Below are 18766 nucleotides of genomic sequence, written 5' to 3'. Positions count from 1 at the left end.
TGACTAGACAGCCACTAAAACACATGTATTTAAATAAGTATGTTACAAGAAACCTACACTATTCCCTTGTTCCCTGTTTTCTCAGAAAAATACATGTAAAGATGTATAGACTACTTGTCATTATGTTTTGCTAGATAACCGGAGACAATTGTGCCACTTATGTGGGGAGGTGGACAATAATGAGAAAGACACTAACTGGGTAATTGCTTGTTCACTTCTAAAAAGGCACATTTTTAGGAGCATGAATTTGTATAAGCAGTAATATTTCTAGAGGTAGCATCATCCACTGTGTCTGATAATTGAATAATTGTAATTCAAGAAAATGTATTGAATGTTTAATATTTAAAAATTTTCATCATCATAAATTTCAGATTGGTTGTGACCGCTGCCCACGATGGTTCCACCAGTCCAAACCATCACATCATTGGAGGATTATGTCTGCGCAGCCTGTCAGGACTAGGTTAGGCTTGAGTTAAAGTGGACTAAATGTTTAGTCAAGCGTTTGCAACGTTCCAATATTTGTTTATTTGTCTTTTTATATTTGATTTATTATCATTTTATATCTTATGCAAATCGACATTTGTATTTCTTATGTAATGCTTGTTAACAAACGTAACTTTCTGTGATGTTGTGTTAGTGTGATAGTTGTGTAATTATCATTATTTTCTTAAACATTACAAAATGTTTCTAAAATAAATGTTTGTTTCTTTATACTCTAATTTTGTTTCCTGTGGCACACACTACTGGTCAACATGAGCTAAAAAAATGATTCTGAAGTGTGCCAGGCCTTGCAGTCCCAAGATAGAAGGGAGGGGGATTTGAGTGCGTTCACGCAAACTTTTCTGCACAAGGAGTCGTACGCCAGTTAATACTGTAATGACCTGACTAGATCATAAAGGAACAAGGGTCCAGACAGAGGCTTGAGTTTCCGAATTTACGGTTTATTAACCCAACTTCACACAGGCTACTGTTTGGCCGTAGCCCACGCCAAATAAATGATGGATACCCTATAAAACAACCGTGACCTTCTGGCCAGACGTAAGAGAGGGAACAGAACCATGGCTAAACCCGGTCTTAAAACCCAATGCTCAATCCTCCCTCCACGCCACTCCGCCATCAGAACATTTGAGGCATTCCTGTTGTTGGCAGATAGCAGGTCGATTGGCATGTCGGACCCCGCGAACACTGGATACTGGTAAATACAACACAGCCAACCAATAGCCTAACACATAACACACAGCTGTCCGTGAGGGTCGCTACAATTCCATAGCGAATTGGTTAGGTTACTAATGTTAGCTTATCTGATGTTGTAACGTTAGCGGTCTGACTTTATTAGCTAGTTAATTTTCACACCATAAACTAAATTATTTGTTGGCTAATGTTGCTCAATATTTCTCTGGCCAGCTAACGGAGAATTCGATCCATCTAGCAAGATAGCATTTTTAATAAAGTTAACATTACTTGTTCCACCACACTTTCTCCCTCACCTCTAACTTTACAAATGCCAGTCGTTTTTCGGGTTACAGCTCATGAAGTACGCTTCCTCACCCCCATCTTCGTGGTCAGGTTTCTCACCTACCTCTTCGTTATGTTCAAGGCCAGGGACACCCTGCTGTAAATTAACTGGCAAACTGCCATTCCACTCTCCGCTGTCTTTCTAGAGTGCGCACTGATGCTGTAACTAGCACATTGGTTGTCCCTTCTCTCTTCAGTCGTGTACTGCATTCTGTTGTTATGTGAATGATTGGCTGAGCCTTGGATACAATCAGTATTGCTCGAAACGCGCATCACTCGTTCGCATACAGACAGTAGTCATCCAAAGCCCTTCCTACCCCGAAACGTTTCTCATCGGATTGACAAGAATCACGTAGGTCGCATAGTTTGGATTCAAAACGGCTAATTTGCCGAAAGATGACTAGTTTGCATCCCTGTACAGAGGCGCCCCATGATGCTTTCCATATTAAAATATCTTGTTGTGTAATAGCTTAATTCAATTCTAAATGATACAGATGAATAAAAAATGGTAAGATGTATTTGGAGATGCTAGTACTCAGGACAAAACAGAACAGTCTCAATTCAAGACGTGGATTATTAATGATTACAAAGCGTAATGGAAAGTCTTCAGATTTATTGTCAAATTGTGCACTTTCTAAGAACCGTGACCAGCATGCAGAAATTACAGAACAAGTTAAACAAAAGCTTGGTCATCCTGTTACTAGGAACACAGAACTAGAAAAAGATTATATATAAGATTTGTTGCACCACGGTTCACTGTCATAACCATTCAGGCACAATGACTTCAATTAGCCGAAATTTGTGCTCCAGATAATATTGCGGTACACACACTACTAAGAGACGGCCTTGAAGTCTATGAAATGTAGCTAAATACATGTTCTAATGTAAAGTGTAAAGTGTTTTTGTGAACAACAGACAAAGTAGGCTATATCTAATCTAGTTTATCTGACTAAATCAGGGGTTTTCAAAATGGGGGGGAGGGGTCTTTTGGGTGATTGTATGTGAAAAATAATTGTATTAATATCACTAGCTGCAACAGAATACCACAATGGCAGGGTTTCCGTTAGGAGAATGTGGCACCTGACATTTTGACCAGCAGCATTTAAATCTACCGGAAATTTGAGATATTTACCAGACCCATATGCAATCGCAAATTGTTTGCATCGTCAATTTACACAGAGCTCTGGCACACACACTTAGCCCACCACACATGCCACCAGGGGTCTTTTCACAGTCCCCAAATTCAAGAAAGCGTACAGTATTATATAGAGCCCGTATTGCATGGAACTTCCTTCCATCTCAAATTGTTTAAATAAACAGCAAACCTGGTTTCAAAAAACAGATAAAGCAACACCTTGCGGCACAATGCCTCTCCCCTATTTGACCTAGATAGTTTGTGTGTATGCATTGATATGTAGGCTACATGTGCCTCCTAAAATTTTTTTATGTAGTTCTGTCCTTGTTTATTGATGTTCTGTATTATGTCATTCTGTATTGTTTAATGTTTTGTGTGGACCCCAGGAAGAGTAGCTGCTGCTTTTGCACCAGCTAATGGGGATCCTAATAAAATACCAAAATACTACATTTACTTTTCCTCAGCCAACAAGACAAGTAACGAACAGCAAAATCACTAGCCTATGTCAATCTACTATGCCCCATAGTAGGACAGTTGACCTATTCTATTGGTCAGCTTGTTGAGAAAGAAATAGCCTAATAGCGTGAATGTTTGTTCCATAATGCAATTAGCAATAAAACCTGTCAAAACCTGGCTAGGATACTTTGAAGCAAGGTAAGACCTGCACGTCATATGTATTAAAACTTTCAGGTTTCAAACAATTAAGTATATGTTTTCAAAATGCATACGGTCTTCAGCTCATTGCAAAGTGGTGTGTGACACACTGATGAAGCCTTGCCTAAGCATTTGCTGTTTGAGATGCTGTAGCAGAAGCTCTCGCGCGGTTTGACCGATTTTCCGCTCAAAGGCTCTGTATATGTATGCTGTACGAGTGCGATAAGATACATAACAAATATACTGTACACACGCCAATTTAATTCCACTAAATTATGCAGAATAACAGACTGATAAGCATGACCAGTCAAATGTACACTGAACAAAAATATAAAATGCAACATGTAAAGTGTTGGTCCCATGTTTCCTGAGCTGAAATAAAAAATCCCCAAAGTCTTCCATAAGCACAAAAAGCTAATTTCTCTCAAAGTTTGTTCACATTTAAAACATTTTTTATTTCACCTTTATTTAACCAGGTAGGTTAGTTGAGAACAAGTTCTTATTTACAACTGCGACCTGGCCAAGATAAAGCATAGCAGTGTGAACAGACAACAGAGTTACACATGGAGTAAACAATAAACAAGTCAATAACACAGTAAGAAAAAAAAGTCTATATACATTGTGTGCAAAAGGCATGAGGTAGGCGAATAATTACAATTTGCAGATTAACAATGGAGTGATAAATGATCAGATGGTCATGTGCAGGTAGAGATACTGGTGTGCAAAAGAGCAGAAAAGTAAATAAATAAAAACAGTATGGGGATGAGGTAGGTAAATTGGGTGGGCTATTTACCGATGGACTATGTACAGCTGCAGCAATCAGTTAGCTGCTCAAATAGCAGATGCCTAAAGCTGGTGAGGGAGATAAGTCTCCAACTTCAGCGATTTTTGCAATTCGTTCCAGTCACAGGCAGCAGAGAACTGGAAGGAAAGGTGGCCAAATTAGGTGTTGGCTTTAGGGATGATCAGTGAGATACACCTGCTGGAGCGCGTGCTACGGGTGGGTGTTGCCATCGTGACCAGTGAACTGAGATAAGGCGGAGCTTTACCTAGCATGGACTTGTAGATGAAGTGGAGCCAGTGGGTCTGGCGAGTCAGTATGTTGGCAGCAGCCACTCAATGTTAGTGATGGCTGTTTAACAGTATGATGGCCTTGCGATAGAAGCGGTTTTTCAGTCTCTCGGTCCAAGCTTTGATGCACCTGTACTGACCTCGCCATCTGGATGATAGTGGGGTGAACAGGCGTGGTTGTTGTCCTTGATCATTTTTTGTCCTTTCTGTGACATCGGTGGTGTAGGTGTACTGGAGGGCAGGTAGTTTGCCCCCGGTGATGCGTTGTGCAGACTCACTACCCTCTGGAGAGCCTTACGGTTGTGGGCGGAGCTGTTGCAGTACCAGGCTGTGATACAGCCCGACAGGATGCTCTCGATTGTGCATCTGTAAAAAGTTTGTGAGTGTTTTTGGGGACAAGCCAAATTTCTTCAGCCTCCTGAGATTCAAGAGGTGCTGTTGCGCATTCTTCACCACGCTGTGTGTGGGTGGACCATTTCAGTTTGTCCGTGATGTGTAGGCCGAGGAACTTAAAACTTTCCACCTTCTCCACTACTGTCCCATTGATGTAAAAATGGGGGGTGCTCCCTCTGCTGTTTCCTGAAGTCCACGATCATCTCCTTTGTTGACGTTGAATGTGAGGATATTTTCCTGACACCACACTCCGAGGGCCCTCACCTCCTCCCTGTAGGCCATCTCGTCATTGTTGGTAATCAAGCCTACCACTGTAGTGTCGTCTCAGTTGGACGCGTGCATGGCCATGCAGTCATGGGTGAACAGGGAGTACAGGAGAGGGCTGAGAACGCACCCTTGTGGGGCCCCAGTGTTGAGGATCAGCGGGGTGGAGATGTTTCCTTCCCTCACCACCTGGGGGTGGGCCATCAGAAAGTCCAGGACCCAGTAGCACAGGACGGGGTCGAGACCCAGGGTCTCGAGCTGAATGACGCCTGAAAATAGCTGTGCTGCAACACTACCCATCCAACCTGAGAGACATTGAGAGGATCTGCAGAGAAAAATGGGGAAACTCCAAAATAAATCAAATCAAATTTTATTTGTCACATGCGCTGAATACAACAGGTGTTGACCTTACAGTGAAATGCTTACTTACAAGCCCTTAACCAACAAGCAGTTTTAATAAACCCCCCAAAATGTCAAAAATATAAGAATAACAAAAAATGTAAGAGTAGCAGTAAATAACAATAGCAGGGCTATACACGGGGGTACCGGGACAGAGTCAATTTGTCAATAAGCAGGGCACCGGTGATGTACTGGGCCATATGCACTACCCTCTGTAGTGCTTTGTGGTCAGAGGCCGAGCAGTTGCCATACCAAGCAGTGATGCAACCAGTCAGGATGCTCTCGATGGTGCAGCTGTAAAACCTTTTGAGGATCTGAGGACCCATGCAAAATCTTTTCAGTATCATGAGGGGGAATAGGTTTTGTCGTGCCCTCTTCACGAAGGTCTTGGTGTGCTTGGACCATGTTAGTTTGTTGCTTCACTACAGCCCCATCGATGAGAATGGGGGCATGCGTGGTCCACAATCATCTCCTTTGTCTTGATCACGTTGAGGAAGAGGTTGTTGTCCTTGCACCACACAGTCAGTTCTCTGACCTCGTCCCTATAGGTTGTCTCATCGTTGTCGGTGATCAGGCCTACCACTGTTGTGTCATCAGCAAACTTAATTGATGGTGTTGGAGTCGTGCCTGGCAGTGCAGTCATGAGTGAACAGGGAGTACAGGAGGGGGCTAAGCACGCACCCCTGAGGGGCCCCCACATTGAGGAAAATAGTACAAATAATACTACCTTGAATGAGTGTGTGATATTTATATTTATACACACACACACACACTTTATTTTGTATAATACCATCTTTGAGAACTAACAATAACAAAAGCTATACAGCCAAGGAGAAAAGAAACTGGGCATTCTGGGCACATGCCCATTGATTTACTGCAGAGGAACACAGCAGTTGCCATTGCAAAATACATAGAATTGCAGGAAATTAGCTTTACAACTGCAAAATTGTCTCAGCTCCATGCAAAACGGTGTAGAATGTCTGGAAATTAGCTTCAAAACTTCAAAATGTTCTCAGCTCAATGGAAACGTGTAGAATGTGCCTTACAACAGCAAAATTCTCTACGCCGCCAAGATACCTTTCGAGCTAATAGACTATGTTAGCTTACAGTTCCTCTTCCAGTGAACTGTGGGGATGTCAAAACAACTGTCTACCAAATCTCTTCACTTTTAAAATGTTGATTACTTCTACTTGCCATTATCATTCACTGGGACCCCCTGGCCAGGGGTCTCTGGGCAAGAAAAGTTTGAAAACCCCTAGACTAAATAATTTAAAAAATATATAGTATAGAACTACACTTCTACTAAACAAATGATTAGGCCTAAATAGACATTGACAGCCTAGATTGTTTGAAAACTGATGTCCTCACATAGCAATAGAAGTTAGGCTATGGGGAATAACACAATCTGGATGAAGAGTAAACAGAGCGCTTTTTCCTTGACATTTTCTGTGTGAGGAAGTAAATGTTGCCTTAAGAGTAACATGATCCAATTGGAGAAAGGTCAGCATAGTTCCCATCATAATCATATGCATGCATGAACTCGGGCTACAACTGGGAATGCTTCACATTTATATTATATTTCTGTCTGGCTTAATGTTACCGCTCCAGCTCCACTTCATCAGTATTCAGTCTCCCTAGAGCTCCCACCCACCCACCACGCTTCTCAGTCAACCACCTCGCCCACATCCGCTTTCCCCTAATCGTCCCAAAATCTTTGTTATACTGAATGCTGCTTATAAATAATGAAACAGGCATTAAGAAAAGTAAATAGTCCCTTAGAAGGCAGCAGGCAGGCGATACAGTAAGTAAATATGCCGTGCGTAGAAAAACTGTTAAACCAGCCAGACTGGACAACACATTTCTAGCCTGATGTTTCACCTGACTTCTCTCTATGCTTTTACAATAGAAATGGCTTTCTACCTTTGTCTCTCTGAGAAGAGAAAAAGCCTGAAGTAGTTCTGTCATTTTGAGATGTCCCTGGGTGACCTAGTAATGCCTAGGCTCTTTCTCAATTGTCCTCCTGATTCCTCACATCCTCTCTCTTCACATCCTCAAAATGCACAGAAGAGCCTAGGTTCCTTTGTCTAATCTTCTCCTCCAATGCATTTTGAGGAGGCAAAGAGAGAGGACGCGAGGAATCAAGGAAAGACAATTGAAAAAGAGCCCTTGTTTCACAGAAGCTGAAAAGGTCTTTGAAATAGTAAAGACAATTCAGCATCTGGGCAATTCCACAGTAGAGCTCAGCAGAGTACAGCACAGCAGAGTGCATTCGAGTACAGTACTCTAGTGTATTTAACTTGTGTGCTCTACTGAACTATACTCCAGGTATTTACTGAACAGTACTGCCCTGTGCTATACTTTTCTGTACTCTACTTTGCTGTCCAAACTTGTGAACCCAACTGTGTTTTGTGACTATTATGATTTCCCTCATTGTAGCCAATAAACTGCAGAAATTCAGTTAGCGAACAAGTTTTCACAATTATTAATAAACAAAATTGATATCAATAAAACACTGACTAATTAATAGATCTACCTTTATTGGTTACTTCTGAACGTTCATTATCCTCCCATCCTAATGAGGGAGAGCAATTAGAAAATATCTTAAAGATATGTGGGTTTTTGCTAACAGAATATTAAGGCACAAGGCAATTGTTCAACAACGTACAGAAGGCAGACAAATATATCCAAAACTAAATATAAAGTGTTGATATTTGTTGGCAAAGGGTCTTTTACTTCAATATGAGTGTTATGTATTTCTAATACCTTTAAACTATTTCTGGTAGATGTTTTTTTTTTTAAATACCCCTTTTCCATCTTTGCTTATTCCTACATTTTAAGATGTAAAATTGTAAAAACAATTATATATCCCTTAATAAAAAAAGACATCTTAAATTTGACATGCTCCTATGAACTTCACATGTTGCTGCTCATGGGTTCTTTTAGATGGAAATCACTATATCCTTTTCACATAGTCACCATTCTCTTTCATCTATACATGATCACACCTCTGACATTTGTAGTGATGTGAGCAGGAGACAGTAGTGTTTCCAAACTGCTCCTATATGGGTTTGGTTACAAAAGGGTGAGCAGTAGCAGCAGTAACCAAGGCGAATGTTATTAAGCCTCTCTCTGATGACATCAAAGCTGTAGCAACTGAGCTAAGGCCGAGAGTGCCAGGTCTCTTCTATCAGGACTTGGCTGACAGGCCTTGCACGGCTCCCTAGTGTTTTTTTGTATTGCCGTTTGCCTTGGAGACGATAAGCACCCTGATGATGGGGATGGGAGAAGTAGCGTAGAGCGGAGCAGCCTGGAGATTCTAATGCATTTTAATAAGGCTCCCGCTCCACGATAGGCAAACAGCGCTGTTAGTATCTTACTCTGGCATTTCTCCTCACTTCCTGTCGCTGGCTTGTCCCTTCAGGATCACCTTGGAGATTTCCTCCCTGCTCTGTATCCTCATCCTTTTGAAGGACAACTTGTTCACCTCTCCACTCTCACAAAGAACCACTTAATAGGCCTCTCTTCTCGGCTGCTTTATTGCCTGTGTCCTCCAGGCTTGTCATTTTTATTCCTGGCCCAATTGTGGCATGTCAGGTTGGATCAAGCCTCCTAGTGCTCATGTTAGCTAGAGCTACAGCCCAATGCACAACAGTGGCTGTACCATACTCTCCCTCTCTTTCTCACTGCTGGGGACACACTGTCAGCCTGCCACAACAATCCAGATACAGTTAAAGCCACTGTAGTCTGTAAGGTTTCCAATCATTCTAAAATAAACCACTTAATAGCCTAGATTATTCTCCTTAAAAAAAATCTTCCAGTTTCCTTAAAGTTAACGGTACTTCGTTTAATTTAGAGGTCAACCGATTAATCGACATGGCCGATTAATTAGGGCCGATTTCAAGTTATAACAAATCGGTAAATCTGCAATTTTGGACGCCGATTATGGCTGATTACATTGCATTCCACGAGAAAGCTGCGTGGCTGGCTGACCACCTGTTACGCAAGTGCAGCAAGGAGCCAAGGTAAGTTGCTAGCTAGCATTAAACTTAACTTGTAAAAAAACAATCAATCTTCACATAATCACTAGCTAACTAACACATGGTTGATAATATTACTAGGTTAACTAGCTTGTCCTGCGTTGCATATAATCAATGCGATGCCTGTGAAGTTATCATCGAATCTCAGCCTACTTCGCCAAACGGGTGATGATTTAACAAAAGCAAAATCTTTGCACGAATGTACCTAACCATAAACATCAATGCCTTTCTTAAAATCAATACACAGAAGTAGATTTTTTTTAAACCAGCATATTTAGTTAAAAGAAATTAATGTTAACAGGCAATATTAACTAGGGAAATTGTGTCACTTCTCTTGCGTTCATTGCACACAGGTTCATGGTATATGCAACAGTTTGGGCCGCCTAGTTCGTTGGGAACTAATTTGCCAGAATTTTACATAATTATGACATAACATTGAAGGTTGTGCAATGTAACAGCAATATTTAGATTTAGGGTTACCACCCGTTCGATAAAATACGGCACGGTTCCGTATTTCACTGAAAGAATAAACGTTTTGTTTTCAAAATTATAGTTTCCGGATTTGACCATATTAATGACCAAAGGCTCGTATTTCTGTGTTTATTATATTATAATTAAGTCTATGATTTGATATTTGACAGAGCAGTCTCACTGAGTGGTGGTAGACAGCAGCAGGCTCGTAAGCATTCATTCAAACAGCACTTTCCTGCGTTTGCCAGCAACTCTTAGCAATGCTTGAAGCACAGTGCTGTTAATGACTTCAAGCCTATCAACTCCTGAGATTAGGCTGGCAATACTAAAGTGCCTATTAGAACATCCAACAGTCAAAGGTATATGAAATACAAATGGTATAGAGAGAAATAGTCGACGCATCATAATTCCTATAATAACTACAACCTAAAACTTCTTAACTGGGAATATTGAACCAACCGCTTTCATTTGTTCTGAGCAAGGAACTTAAATGTTAGCCTTTTTTTACATGGCACATATTGCACTTTTACTTTCTTCTCCAACACGTGTTTTTGCATTATTTAAACCAAATTGAGCATGTTTCATTATTTATTTGAGACTAAATAGATTTTTATTTGTGTATTATATTAAGTTTTTTAAAAAGTGTCATTTTTTATATATATATATAAATTCAAAACAAATCAGCCAATTAATCACTACCAGCATGTTTTGGTCCTCCAATAATCAGTATCGGCGTTGAAAAATCACGATCGGTCGACCTCTAGATTGTTTCCAGTCGTTGCCCCAGGTGCCCATGAGAAATGGGTGCTGATGCATCTATTCTGCAGGGGGTGAGGAGAAATGTCAGCACACAAGGGAGGACAGATCATCCTATGGAAACATTGCAGCATAGCACAGAATTCAGCCACATGACAGACTCCTAAAAGGCCAGAAAATTAAATGCAATAGTATGAAATAGTCCAGAAGAAAATCTATTTTATTTTTACCTTTATTGAACTAGGCAAGTCAGATAAGAACAAATTCTTATTTTCAATGACGGCCTAGGAACAGTGGGTTAACTGCCTTGTTCAGGGGCAGAACGACAGATTTTTACCTTGTCAGCTCAGGGATTCGATCTTTCAACCTCCCGGTTACTAGTCCAACACTAACCACTAGGCTACATGCCGCCCCAATTATAGGTCTAAGAAGCATTGTGTGCATTACACAGATCTTCCTAAAAAGCAGAAACTGAGTATTGTCAATAACACACCAATGAATTAGCTGATATGCACACACAGTGGGGAGAACAAGTATTTGATAACCTGCAAAATCGGCAGTGTTTCCTACTAACAAAGCATGTAGAGGTCTGTAATTTTTATCGTAGGTACACTTCAACTGTGAGAGACGCAATCTAAAACAAAAATCCAGAAAATCACATTGTATGATTTATAAGTAATTAATTTGCATTTTATTATATGACATAAGTATTTGATCACCTACCAACCAGTAAGAATTCTGGCTATCACAAACCTGTTAGTTTTTCTTTAAGAAGCCCCCTGTTCTCCACTCATTACCTGTATTAACTGCACCTGTTTGAACTCGTTACCTGTATAAAAGACACCTGTCCACACACTCAATCAAACAGACTCCAACCTCTCCACAATGGCCAAGACAAGAGAGCTGTGTAAGGACAACAGGGATAAAATTGTAGACCTGCACAAGGCTGAGATGAGCTACAGGACAATAGGCAAGCAGCTTGGTGAGAAGGCAACAATTGTTGGCGCAATTATTAGAAAATGGAAGAAGTTCAAGATGAAGGTCAATCACCCTTGGTCTGGGGCTCCATGCAAGATCTCACCTCGTGGGGCATCAATGATCATGAGGAATGTGAGGGATCAGCCCAGAACTACACGGCAGGACCTGGTCAATGACCTGGTCAATGACCTGAAGAGAGCTGGGACCACAGTCTCAAAGAAAACCATTGGTAAGACACTACGCCGTCATGGATTCAAATCCTAAAGCGCACGCAAGGTCCCCCTGCTCAAGCCAGCGCTTGTCCAGGCCCGTCTGAAGTTTGCCAATGACCATCTGGATGATCCAGAGGAGGAAAGGGAGAAGGTCATGTGGTCTGATGAGACAAAAATAGAGCTTTTTGGTCTAAACTCCACTCGCCGTGTTTGGAGGAAGAAGAAGGATGAGTACAACTCCAAAAACACATCCCAACCGTGAAGCATGGAGGTGAAAACATCATTCTTTGGGGATGCTTTTCTGCAAAGGGGACAGGACGACTACACCGTATTGAGGGGAGGATGGGTGGGGCCATGTATCGTGAGATCTTGGCCAACAACATCCTTCCCTCAGTAAGAGCATTGAAGATGGGTCGTGGCTGGGTCTTCCAGCATGACAACGACCCGAAACACACAGCCAGGGCAACTAAGGAGTGGCTCCGTAAGAAGCATCTCAAGGTCCTGGAGTGGCCTAGCCAGTCTCCAGACCTGAACCCAATAGAAAATCTTTGGAGGGAGCTGAAAGTCCGTATTGCCCAGCGACAGCCCCGAAACCTGAAGGATCTGGAGAAGGTCTGTATAGCGGAGTGGGCCAAAATCCCTGCTGCAGTGTGTGCAAACCTGGTCAAGAACTACAGGAAACTTATGATCTCTGTAATTGCAAACAAAGGTTTCTGTACCAAAGTAAGTTCTGCTTTTCTGATGTATCAAATACTTATGTCATGCAATAAAATAAATGAATTACTTAAATCATACAGTAATTTTCTGGATTTTTGTTTTAGATTCAGTCTCTCACAGTTGAAGTGTACCTATGACAAAAATTACAGATCTCTACATGCTTTGTAAGTAGGAAACACTGCCGATTTTGCAGGTTATCAAATACTTGTTCTCCCCACTATACATACATACATTACTCACACACACCTCATCAACTCCCCCAGACATCCACTTCATCTACCTCACCTACAGGCTGCCAGCTGAGCTCTCATTCATTATAGATGACCTTCCTGACGGAAGTGCCAAGGCAATGAAAATTAGGCATTCATATTTAGGACAGGTTGGCTGTTTGACACTACCATGCTCCCCCACTACATCATGATATGTAGGCTATAGCAGCACCCACTCATCTGAGACCAAGAGCAACTGGTGAAAGAGGTCCATATTGCAGAAGAAGTCATGATAGCCTACTTAAAAAAAAATATATGAATCATTCATATGGTTGGCTAGGCCTATTTGTGGAACTATCATGTGTATTCAAAAGGGGGATTCAAGTGGGTCTGGGCAGGTGTGATGTTTGTTTGGATGTAGTCCTGTGTATGGGTTGTATTGTTTAAGAGATCAAATAAAATCTCATGTAAATAAAGGTAGATTCAAAAATTATGAAACCCTTGAGTTATAATGCTGGTTTTCAATTTTATTTGGTGGGATTTTCATAAGTCATCCTCAGTCAACATGGATTTAGGTAATTGTTGAAAATCTAAGGGATTAATTACTTGGTTTGTGATTGTCCTAGTCTAGCTGAATCTCTCCAGGATGATTGATTTGAAGGAAAAACATTCAATCCCAGACAATACTACCTGACCAAACTGTGTTAGAAGTTACCATTTAAGTCATCCTGAATTGAGATGAACACACATAACCCTAGTAATGACAGATTTAAAGCAAGGACAAATTAGTGTTTACTACTTCAGTCTTGTTTAGGCCTAGACAAAACTGTGTTCATGAACAATCGCGATGGATAAAAATGTCGGGGTTCAGATTACCATAGTTATGATTGAACAAGTATAGCCTAGCCATTGTAGGAATAAATTTGATTGATATTCATAAAGACTCCATGAGCTACTTAGATACAACTGGTCCTGTTCATATTTGAAGCCATAACGTAATTTGTCCAGGCAAACTGTTAACTTTACACTCTTGCATTAAAATAAATTATGTGTCATGCCCATGAGCAGAATGCATGGGTAGCGTCAAGATACAGTAGCGTCAAGATAATTCGCCAAGAGCCACAGTGCTTTTGAATTCGAAACTTTGTCCTGAAACTAAAAGTTTTCAAACAGCACATTGAAAACATGACATGCACCGACAATAAAACGTCTTTATTATTCTTACCGGGGAGTTTCGATAAAACGGAAAGGTATTTTCTTTTCTTCACTGCAGCTGAAACGTTTCAGCTAAGGCAGCATTACAAGCTCCAGAGCATACTCTCCGCAGAAACCTTCCAGAGGTTTGACGTGATAGAATGAACCTCCTTAACGATATGCCTCAATGCAGGTGCAACTGTACGAAATACCAACGCATTCATTCAAGTTTAAAGTTACACAGTATTTTCTTTATGTTAGCTGTCAAAAAGGCGATTTCGATTCAACTTGCTATCTTGTCTCCACCCACTGCAAAGTCAAATCCCATATCCAAACCTCGCGAGATGTTATCGGCGTTTTCTCCACACTCCCTGATGATGTGACCATAACGATAACATAAGAGGATATAAAATGACGTCCCAGAATTTGTACGATTATAATTTATGGCGACAAAAGTATGTAAAATGAATCCTTCTCTCTTGTATTATGTTTATCTTGCATAGACCACTAGTTACAATTCACTCACATGCGAACTACTTTGTTTTTCAGGACAAGCTATATACACATATCACAAATTGCATGTAAAATGTTTATATAAGAAAACATTTGCACATACTGCATTTCTCCTCACAACTCCATATTACCTTTGGCATTTCATTAATCCTAGCTTGCACCCTTCTGACAGGGGGTTAGGGGACATTACTTTTGCATTAATCATGCTCAATCTCTAAATAAATGGAATCTACAGATTTCACATGACTGGGAATACAGATATGCATCTGTTGGTCACAGACACCTTAAAAAAAAAAAAAATAGCACGCTTTTCCAGCGTGCCAGTGGCCATCAATGGTGAGCATTTGCCCAATGAAGTTGGTTACAATGGCGAACTGCAGTCAGGTCAAGACCCTGGTGAGGATGATGAGCATGCAGATGAGCTTCCCTGAGATGGTTTCTGACAGTTTATGTAGAAATTATTTGCCTCTGCAAACCCACATTTTTATCAGCTGTCCGGGTGGCTGGTCTTAGACGATCCCACAGGTGAAGAAGCCGGATGTGGAGGTCCTGGGCTGGCGTGGTTACACATGGTCTGCGTTTGTGAGGCCGGTTGGACATACTGACGAGGGGAGAGTGAAACAAATGCTCAAGTAGGACTGCTTTCCTACTGCCATATACAATAATACATTGATCTCTGCCAGAAAAAGATCAATGGAAATAAAATGCAGAAACAAAACAAATCTGTAGTGGTAACATGATCAAATACAACGACATCCACAGATTTCACACATTCATCTCATATGTCAACATTGATTGCATTGGTCTCTCAGGCAGTCATTTCTGTTCTGTTGACACGAGTCATAAGCTACTACAACAACATAATTATGGGGAGCAGAATTGAACACAAATCGGGATTGTACTGACCTGGATTAAAACATGTGACCCTTTAGTCAAGGCCCCAGCGAGAATTGAACTCGCGACCCCTGGTTTACAAGACCAGTGCTCTAACCACTGAGCTATGGAGCCTTACCTACTCACACCTCGAGACAACAGGCCATTTACATATTACAACGGATCTTGCCAATTCACAGACAGAAGGCCACACCTCATGCCACTCACTCCACCACACAGCTGTTAGTGCAGTCTCGCCCAACCAGCTAAACAGGTTGTTAGCATATGAAGCAAAGTCAACTACTCCAGGCTTGAGTGTCTGCTGCTTTTCAGTCTTTCTGTTACATCATGATCTACATGAGATTTAGACCAGAAAAACATAATACACATTTTTACATGCCAATTGGACCTGTGCAATAAAAACACACACACACACACACACACTACTAGAGAGCAGCAACAGACCATAAAATGCTTTGCCATTGCCAGAGAATGGCCTTCAAATGATTACTGCATTTTATTGTCTGTTGCTGCGCTCTAGTGGCGTGTCCTAGCAGTGCCACAGAGTGTTTATTAGTCACATGCGCAGGGTTGCAGATGTAAATGCAGGGTACAGTGAATATCTATAACTCCTACAGTGCAGGTCAAAGGGAAGTGAATGAAACAATAGCAACATAATAATAATTACATGTCTACAACTAACATGATAAATGTCCATTGGGTGGGGGCAGGTTAAATGTCAGATGAGTTGGTGGTGGTGGGGGGAATCAGGATCAGCGCAATCAGGACTATTGGACTTGGAAGGAGATACTGGATGGAGAAGGACCCTGGACGCAGCCGGGGGAATATCGCCGCCCCAAGGCAGAGCTGGAGGCAGCCAAAGCGGAGAGGCGGCGGTATGAAGAGGCAGCACGGATGGAAGCCCGAGAGGCAGCCCCAAAAATTTATTGGGGGAGGCCACCAGTACCACCTGGCCACCAGTGCGTCTCGGAAGTCCAGTACGCCTTGTTTATCCTCCCCTCACTCGCCCTGAGGTGCGTGTCCTCGGCCCAGTACCACCAGTGCCGGCACCAGGCCACCAGTGCGCCTCGGCAGTCCAGTACGCCCTGTTTCTCCTCCCCGCACTCGCCCTGAGGTGCGTGTCCTCGGCCCAGTACCACCAATACCGGCACCACGCACCAGGCCTATAGTGCGCCTCACCAGTCCAGAGCGTCCGGCAACAGTGCCCAGTCCAGAGCCTACGACGGGCCGCAGACCGGAACATCCTACGACGGGCCGTAGACCGGAACCTACCACGACGGGCCGCAGACTGGAACCTCCCACGACGGGTCGCAGTCCGGAACCTACCACGACAGGTCGCAGTCCGGATCCGCCAAAGTCTCCCCTCCAGTTGGGATCCGCCAGAGTCTCCCCTCCAGTCCGGATCCGCCAGAGTCTCCCCTCCAGTCCGGATCCGCCAGAGTCTCCCCTCCAGTCCGGATCCGCCAGAGTCTCCCCTCCAGTCCGGATCCGCCAGTCTCCCCTCCAGTCCGGATCAGCCAGAGTCTCCCCTCCAGTCCGGATCCGCCAGAGTCTCCCCTCCAGTCCGGATCCGCCACTCACTCCAGACTCGACCATCAGTCCAGTGGCGTCCTCTAGGCCGTGGTCGGCGGTGAGGGTTCCCGGTGAAGGTTCCCGCTCCAGAGACATTAAGTATTATTATTTCCAAACATTTGGAACAAGCTATACTTTTCATTGGTGGGTTTTTGCTCTCTTTCTCCAATTTGGAACAAGCTAAAGCTCTGATTGGAGGAGAGGACTAATGGAACAATATGGGCATTTGGAACATTTGGAACAGAGAAGAACGCGCTGCAAATAGCGCAAGGATGACACGCATAACCGGAAGCGTTTCCAAATTTTCTCCCCCTGAGGGGTAAAATGGTATTTTTCAGACCTAAAACATTGTGTTTTCTGTATTCAGTGTGTGGTGGAGAAAGCAGGCACTCCTGTGGATGTTTGGTACCCTCAAGTGGTCATGTTGGGTAAGTGCAACAGGACAGCTGAACTAAACCCAGACCAATGTAGGCAGAAAATCACTTATACCCATACTAAACCACACCATATAATTGCAAACAGGCCGTGAGTAATACATTTATGACAATTAATTGTGACAACACGGGGGAAAACGACAGCTCCCTCCTTGAGTCCCTTGAGGACCAGAACCCCCATGACTCATTCATTCCTTCATTAGATGTAAGATTCAACTTGTTTTTGTGTTTTACACTATTCCCGTGTTAAAGCTATTCGTTATCCTGCCAAGGTTTGTTTCTGTGTGAGTTTGGCAACCTAGATTGATATTTAGTATTTTAAAAAGCACCGAAAGTATCAACATTTAGAATGTTATTGTATTGGAACATTTGGTGCTACTGTACATATAGTTTAAAGGGATTTTCCGGTACTTTTGAATACCGTTTAGCCAGTAGTTCTGAAAGTAGCGCTCATGAGCCAAAAGTTGTCCCCGACAATTGCGTACTACATCACACATGTGCAGATGTGTGCACCACGTCATTGCGCTCTCTCTCGCTCTACTCTGATTCTTGCTAGCTGTCAATCAAGTAGAGAGGCTGAACTCATTGACTGGAACACAAATTGATAGGGGGCTGGCCCACATGGGGGGAAATCTAGGGAAAATGGAATGGCACAGCTTTCAGAAAACAGTCGCTTTCAAACTAGGAATTTTGTGGCTAATTGAGGTAAGGCAGTAATTCTGCTCATAGATTATGCATGTGTGAGCTACACTATCCATCATTTCTTGTATTAGTCATCTCAGGGATGCTACTTGAAAACATCAGAAGCAATTTCCAGTTTTGTTCATCACTAATCAGTCAATAGACATGAAATCATAAAATTACACTGTGTAGGACATTTAAGTGATAATGCCCGAGAAGCCGGTGATTGGAGGACATATTGGCATGGGTGTTCGACTCGGCCGGCAAACCGTCCCAATATAACCTGCCGAACACTGGCTTCGAGGACATTATCACTTTTATACAACAACTTTTATTACCAACATATTCAAATAATGATCGATATATTTTCATTAAAAACTATATTTTGATTAATTTATTTGTACTATTTCATCCTTCCACAAGATATAGTCCCGACACAAATCTAGGGTTGCTAGAGATGCGACCCAGTCATTCATTGTTTTTGTTCTGTATCTATGGACGCGACCCAGTCATTTTGTTCTGTACCGACGCCCACTCACTGACATAATCTCTGTCGCATCTAAACCAGCATTGGCCAGTTTCTGGACTGTCGTGGTCCTGATGCTGTGATTTGTGTATGTAGTTGTTCCCGCTGCCCTGCAGATCTTGGGTAGAAGTGCTGCCAGAT

At 42.3% G+C, this 18766-nt stretch overlaps 1 protein-coding gene and 1 non-coding gene across 3 annotated transcripts in view; both read right to left on the bottom strand.

The window, feature by feature from the left end:
• The window catches only part of LOC112222815 (protein O-linked-mannose beta-1,4-N-acetylglucosaminyltransferase 2-like), a 30653-nt gene extending 16344 nt beyond the window's left edge, over nucleotides 1–14309 (bottom strand). For both annotated transcript variants that reach the window (XM_042304708.1, XM_024385605.2), the window contains exon 1: nucleotides 14037–14309. The gene's annotated coding sequence lies outside the window, so the exon portion shown is untranslated. The remainder of the gene's footprint in view (nucleotides 1–14036) is intronic.
• Nucleotides 14310–15453: 1144 nt separating this feature from the next.
• Nucleotides 15454–15526, bottom strand: trnat-ugu. Its single transcript has one exon. It is a non-coding gene; the product is annotated as a tRNA-Thr (tRNA).
• Between the last annotated feature and the right edge of the window lie 3240 nt (nucleotides 15527–18766).

Source organism: Oncorhynchus tshawytscha, linkage group LG23 (assembly GCF_018296145.1).
Source record: "Oncorhynchus tshawytscha isolate Ot180627B linkage group LG23, Otsh_v2.0, whole genome shotgun sequence".
Classification (NCBI taxonomy): Eukaryota; Metazoa; Chordata; class Actinopteri; order Salmoniformes; family Salmonidae; genus Oncorhynchus; species Oncorhynchus tshawytscha.
The sequence above is the reverse complement of the archived record's forward strand: the minus strand, read 5'-3'. Positions and strand labels throughout refer to the sequence as shown.